Genomic DNA, 5,855 nt, shown 5'->3' with positions numbered 1-5,855 from the left:
CTCTTGCAAATTTCATAACCTTAAGGTTGTCCAAACGTGGCAAAAATCGGAACTAATAATCCGGTATACACTATAATTATGTATAGCCTGACCAGGAACATAAAAACCCTGGCATAGAGGCGCGTCAATTGCATTTGATAGTGCAACACTGAGTACAGTCGTACCTGTGTTAAATTAATAGGCTAACTTTATGTATCAGGATTCAGGATTACGGGCTAATTTGATATTTTCATAAATTAACGAAAAAATATTATTATAGGTAACCTGGTTTAAATAAATTAAACGAAACCGTCAATCGAGTTAGTAGGATTTATTTTATTATTCATCAATAATCAAATTCAGAACTTGAATATTCAACTGCAATGTCTGCTCATGAACGCTTCAAACTCGGTACTTCTTTCCCAATTCCATAAAATTCAACACTTAGAAAGTGATAAAAAACTTTAAAATAAGTAGTTGAAACAAACCACAGCTAATTTTCATAGTGGACTGTACTATACGATAAATATGTCAGTCAATTTGACAACCTTTGTCGAAAACATTATTCAATGAAAATATTGACCGAACCCTTAGTATTTCTCTTCGACAAATACTTTAACACATTGTGAACCACTTTTCTTTCACGACTATAAAAAGATTTTAGCAATTTAATTCACAAAATCAATTGCGCACATTTAAAATAAAGTTTGTTTATACTTTGACAGCAATAGACTGACATGCAAGGTGACATGTCAATGAAGTTTTCAGTTACTGTTGCCATTAAAAGAAATTAGTACCATTAGTTTTCCGCAACATGGCGAGGGTTTTTATGTTCCTGGTCAGGCTAATACATCGTTACATACGAGTAGATAGTAGCGCCCTTCTGACAATGTCATAGCTTGTGGCAGAGTTCAGTGTTGGTCATATAACCAACAGTGTGTGCGGTCTTTGTCTGACGTTCTCCTCAAATTCAAATTGAAAGAGACCTAATTCGTAGCGAAGCTGATAACAGTTTGATTGAGAATAATTCCATCTCAACATTTCTTTGGAACTGTCCGTCTCGATATCACTAATTGCGACATGCTCTTAATTGCCAAAGATTTATTAGGTCAAGAAATAATCCTTGATTGATGACTTCTAGACGAATAGTAATGGATTTAATGTATCGTTTCATTTTATACTAGCAATAAGTTTGGTTTGTGCTACTTTAGTCACATTGTTCATCTATACTAATATTATAAAGAGGAAAACTTTGTTTGTTTGTTTGGTTGTCATGAATAGGCTCAAAAACTACTGGACTATTATTATAATATAGCTAAAGAATTTTAAAAATTCTTTCACCATTCGAAAGCTACATTATCCACGAGTAACATAGGCTAAATTTTATTTTGGAAAAAAATAGGGTTCCGTAAAATATGTAGATAATGTAGTCCACGCGCGCGAAGCCGCGGGCGGAAAGCTAGTTGATGATAAAATAGCACCGTAAGTTTCTCTTTTTGGAAACTAGATGGCGCTGTATCGACGTTAGATCGCGGTGCCAAAGAGTTTTCTCAATGAGGGTTTTCGCGAATGAAAAATCCGCCAGATGGCAATACGTAGACGCGAGATCCAAATGCTGCATGATTGGTTATTTTTGACATGACATTGACAGATATGTCAAAATCCACCAATGACGCAGCAGTCAGATCCCACATCCACGTCCCGCCGTCTAGCGGATCTTTCATTCGCGAAAACCCTCATTGATCCATAATCTGAAGAAGCGCTGCAGCGATTGTTTAATTTCTTAGCCTAGTCTTCCGCAAATTACTCACACCTACTTGACGTTAAAAACTCTTTTCTACAGTCAAATTTAAGTTATAAAATTTCAATTAGACCAGTCTTAAGATAATACCCTTAAAACATTATACAAAAAGTAACGTACGTTACCAACGTTACGTAAACGTTAAGTAAACCAACGAGTATAACAGTGGTGTAAAACTGTTAATACAGTTTTATTCTTATAACTTATGAAACGCTGTATGTGCTAATAAAAGTTCCATTTCATTGAACAACTAATAGGCTTTTTACATCACTGCAAAAAACTTGAAAAGTAAATACCATTAAGAGCAATATTAAAGAAATTATAAAAACATCAGAGGCATTGATTAACTGTGCAGATCGATTGTTATGTTTAAATTAATTAGTTCCAATTCACACGCTACCGATTGCGTCAATCTACCGTGGAGGACGTCCGTATATGATTCATTTGACATACGAATGGCTATTCGATTTGTCATTAGATATTGCAATCATCGTTATCAGGTCACTTAGTCTTCACTGCAGGTATTTTTTTCTCTAATTTACTGGCCTATACTAGGCCAGGGTAGGGGAAGCCTGTTGGTATGTTTCTCCACCTCACCACCCTGTCCTCCTTCAGTGGTGACGGTGCGTTTTTCAAAATGGTATGTTTCTCCCTTAGCCTAGGTGCAGACCACCGACTTTTAGTTGGCCGATAGTTGGGTCGGGCTGTTGATCAGTATGGACATGTATGAAAGTGCGCAAATTACACCACCAATTTGCCATCGGCCGATTCTTCATACAAATTAGAATCGGGCCCAACTATCGGCCAACTAAATATCGGTGGTCTGCGCCTAAGCTTAGTCGCTTCTTACGACATCCACGGGAAGAGCGGGGGATGTTTAACTTTCCAGGAACCACACCACAATGTAACATGTGCCATTTTGTCTCAAACATATGCCATATCGACTGTGTCAATAAAGTTTTGATCTATTTTTCAACGCTCAGAGACCGGGTGTAAGCATTAAAAGGACAAGCCAGAAATGTGTTTGATGGGCCAATCACGGTGCAGCTGGTCTGGATGAATCGTGGACGGTAATTACTCCGGATACGGCCCGGATACGGACAATTTTTGTACCATTGACCGACAATTAGTCGGGCAGTGAACAGTCGTTCAAATGCCAACGCCATTTCAAAAGATCCCGTATTGTTGTAACGCAGTGATCAGAGGTAACGAGGTATCGTTCAGTCAATTCTATAAAACAGTAAAGCAAAAATCCAAAATCCCGTCTTAATGAGCACCTACGTTCTAAAAGGAACCCCCATGCAACATTTGAGAATCCTAGGAATTGCAGTTTCTGAGATTTCGTGATGAGTGAGATAGTCAGTCAGTCAATCCGTCAGTGTCAGTGACCTTTCGCTTTTTAACCGACTTCAAAAAAAGGAGAATGTTCTCAATTCGAGTGCTTTTTTATAAATTATAAATTAATCCTTGAGTAGAAATGAGCATCCTCAAGCTGGAAATTTCAATTCAGAAACCGGACCTAAAATGATAGAATCGCAACATTGTTGTGACGGAATAAAAACAACATTATTCACTGATTAGTGTACGTTATCATTCGTTGCGCCACCATTCACTTCCGGGCTACTGTATGAAATTGTGTATGGTATTGATATCACTATCACCTCCGTGATTGCAATGACAAATCGGGTTAAAGCCAAATATGACAAAGTAGTGTGCTGAAAGGTAGCTGCTCAGTGCTCTGTTCAATCCGGAACGTCATAATATGTGACGTCCTGCTGATATAGTTCCAATATACTGAACTGTCCTATCCATGTCATTGACAGCGAGGCGCCACCGTCAATATCGGATCGCTGGTTCCGATATTTGCCATGTTGGAAACCATATAGTTGAACGATGGTAGCTCCCCCCTGTCATTGAGTTTGGTGGGACAGTTCAGCGTGGGTCATCTATACTGGATTTCATTGGAAAAACGCATCCACTACTGTGTATCCTCTCCAAGTTCCAACGAGCACGAGGAAGGAGGTGTAAAAGAGAAAATTGTTACCGTACTACTGACTATAGAAACAGAGCCTACCAGCGGCTTCAATCGTGTGTATTAATATACTAGCTTTCCGCCCGCGGCTTCGCCCGCGTGGAATTTTGTCTGTCACAGAAAAACTTTATCGCGCGCGTCCCTGTTTCAAAAACCGGGATAAAAACTATCCTATGTTCTTTCCCGGGACTCAAACTATCTCTATGCCAAATTTCATCAAAATCGGTTGCGAGGTTTAAGCGGGAAAGCGTAACAGACAGACAGACAGACAGACAGAGTTACTTTCGCATTTATAATATTCTGTCACAGAAAAACTTTATCGCGCGCGTCCCTGTTTCAAAAACCGGGATAAAAACTATCCTATGTTCTTTCCCGGGACTCAAACTATCTCTATGCCAAATTTCATCAAAATCGGTTGCGAGGTTTAAGCGGGAAAGCGTAACAGACAGACAGACAGACAGACAGAGTTACTTTCGCATTTATAATATTAGTTGGGATGGGATAATACATGTAAAGGACGAGTTCCTCCTTCAGCAGACAACTAAAGTACATAGTCAAAACAGAGACAGCTAGGGACTGGAATTCGCTGCCTGCTGCTGTCTTTCCTGAACACTATAATCCAGGCATTTTCAAGGCGAGAGTGAACATGCACTTACAGGGCAAATATGTACTATCCTAGACTAGACTGCATCTCACTTAACACCAGCTGCTATTGCGGTCAAATATCAGCCCTGTTACGCGTAAAAAAATGTGACAAGCCAAGTGGCAGTGGCTGGCCATATCTGTCGCAGAATCGACGAAAAGTGGAGTGAACGGGCTCTCGAGTGGAGACCACATTTTGGCAACCGTAACGTAAGATCCAGCTCGAAGGACCTCAAGAGAATAACTGCTAGTAGCTGTATAAAAAAGGGGGTCGAGTTAGTCTAACTTCTTCAAAAACGTGTTGTTAGAGCCAAGAGCAGAATATAGAAAAAGCAACAGCAGAAAAAGTAGAATCAGAAATTATAATTCAAATAGGTATACTGTACAGCTGTAACTCTACGAGTTGACGCAAATTGCTTAGTTCTTTCTCTACTATCGATCGTCATACACACCAATGTTTAAAAACTATCACTTTTCCTAACCTGTATCTTTTTTCAAGGAATCGCTCAGCGTTTGGTTAACAGTTATTATTCTAAGTAAACATCTCCCAGTCAATAGTAAGCGGAGATTGCTTTCTTCCTGTCCCACGCGGTAATTAGGTACTAAGTCGCAGGCGCAGGCGCATCTTGAAGAACTGAGAAACGTTAATAGTAGATCAGGATCCACTACAACAAACTGTAGTAATTTTCAAATGTAATTAGTCCTCTATGTATTAAAACGATTTAGTAAACACAGTTCTTTTATGGTTGAGGATTCCGGAAACTCGCTTGCCTGATCATCACTTTCCATCAGGTAAGATGCAAGCCAAGAAGCATTGTTGTGGATAAAAAAGGGACATTTGGCACACAGCTAGTGAGTAAGTTATAGTAAATTAGAAATAGGCTTATGGTGCTAATAAATAAGGCAAGTACCTAATATACCTTAGAAATTAATTCAAACCACATATTTTCTAAAATAATTAACTTTTTTAAAAAAATAAAACCGACTTCAAATGCGTGAACACAAAAAAAAACTAAAAATTAAAAATATTGCGTATAAAAAAGTTCATCCCCAATTTTCCACCCTTGGGGGTGAAATATTTTCTTCAAATTCGCATGAAACCACCCTTTTGATAATACCTATTCAACAAAAAAATAATCGTTCAAATTGATTTATAATCGGCGGAGATATTGCGTATAAAAAAGTTCATCCCCAATTTTCCACCCTTGGGAGTTGTTTTTTCTATTATTAAATTTAAATGGGACCACCCTTGAGGTATTACCTATACGCCGAAAAAAGATTTGTTCAAATCGGTTCGTAATTGGCGGAGTTATCGCGTAACAAACATAGAAAAAAAAAAAAAAAAAAAACATACGGGTCGAATTGAGAACCTCCTCCTTTTTTTGAAGTCGGTTGATAAAA

Source organism: Ostrinia nubilalis, chromosome 26 (genome assembly GCF_963855985.1).
Source record: "Ostrinia nubilalis chromosome 26, ilOstNubi1.1, whole genome shotgun sequence".
Classification (NCBI taxonomy): Eukaryota; Metazoa; Arthropoda; class Insecta; order Lepidoptera; family Crambidae; genus Ostrinia; species Ostrinia nubilalis.
Note: the sequence above shows the minus strand (reverse complement) of the source record.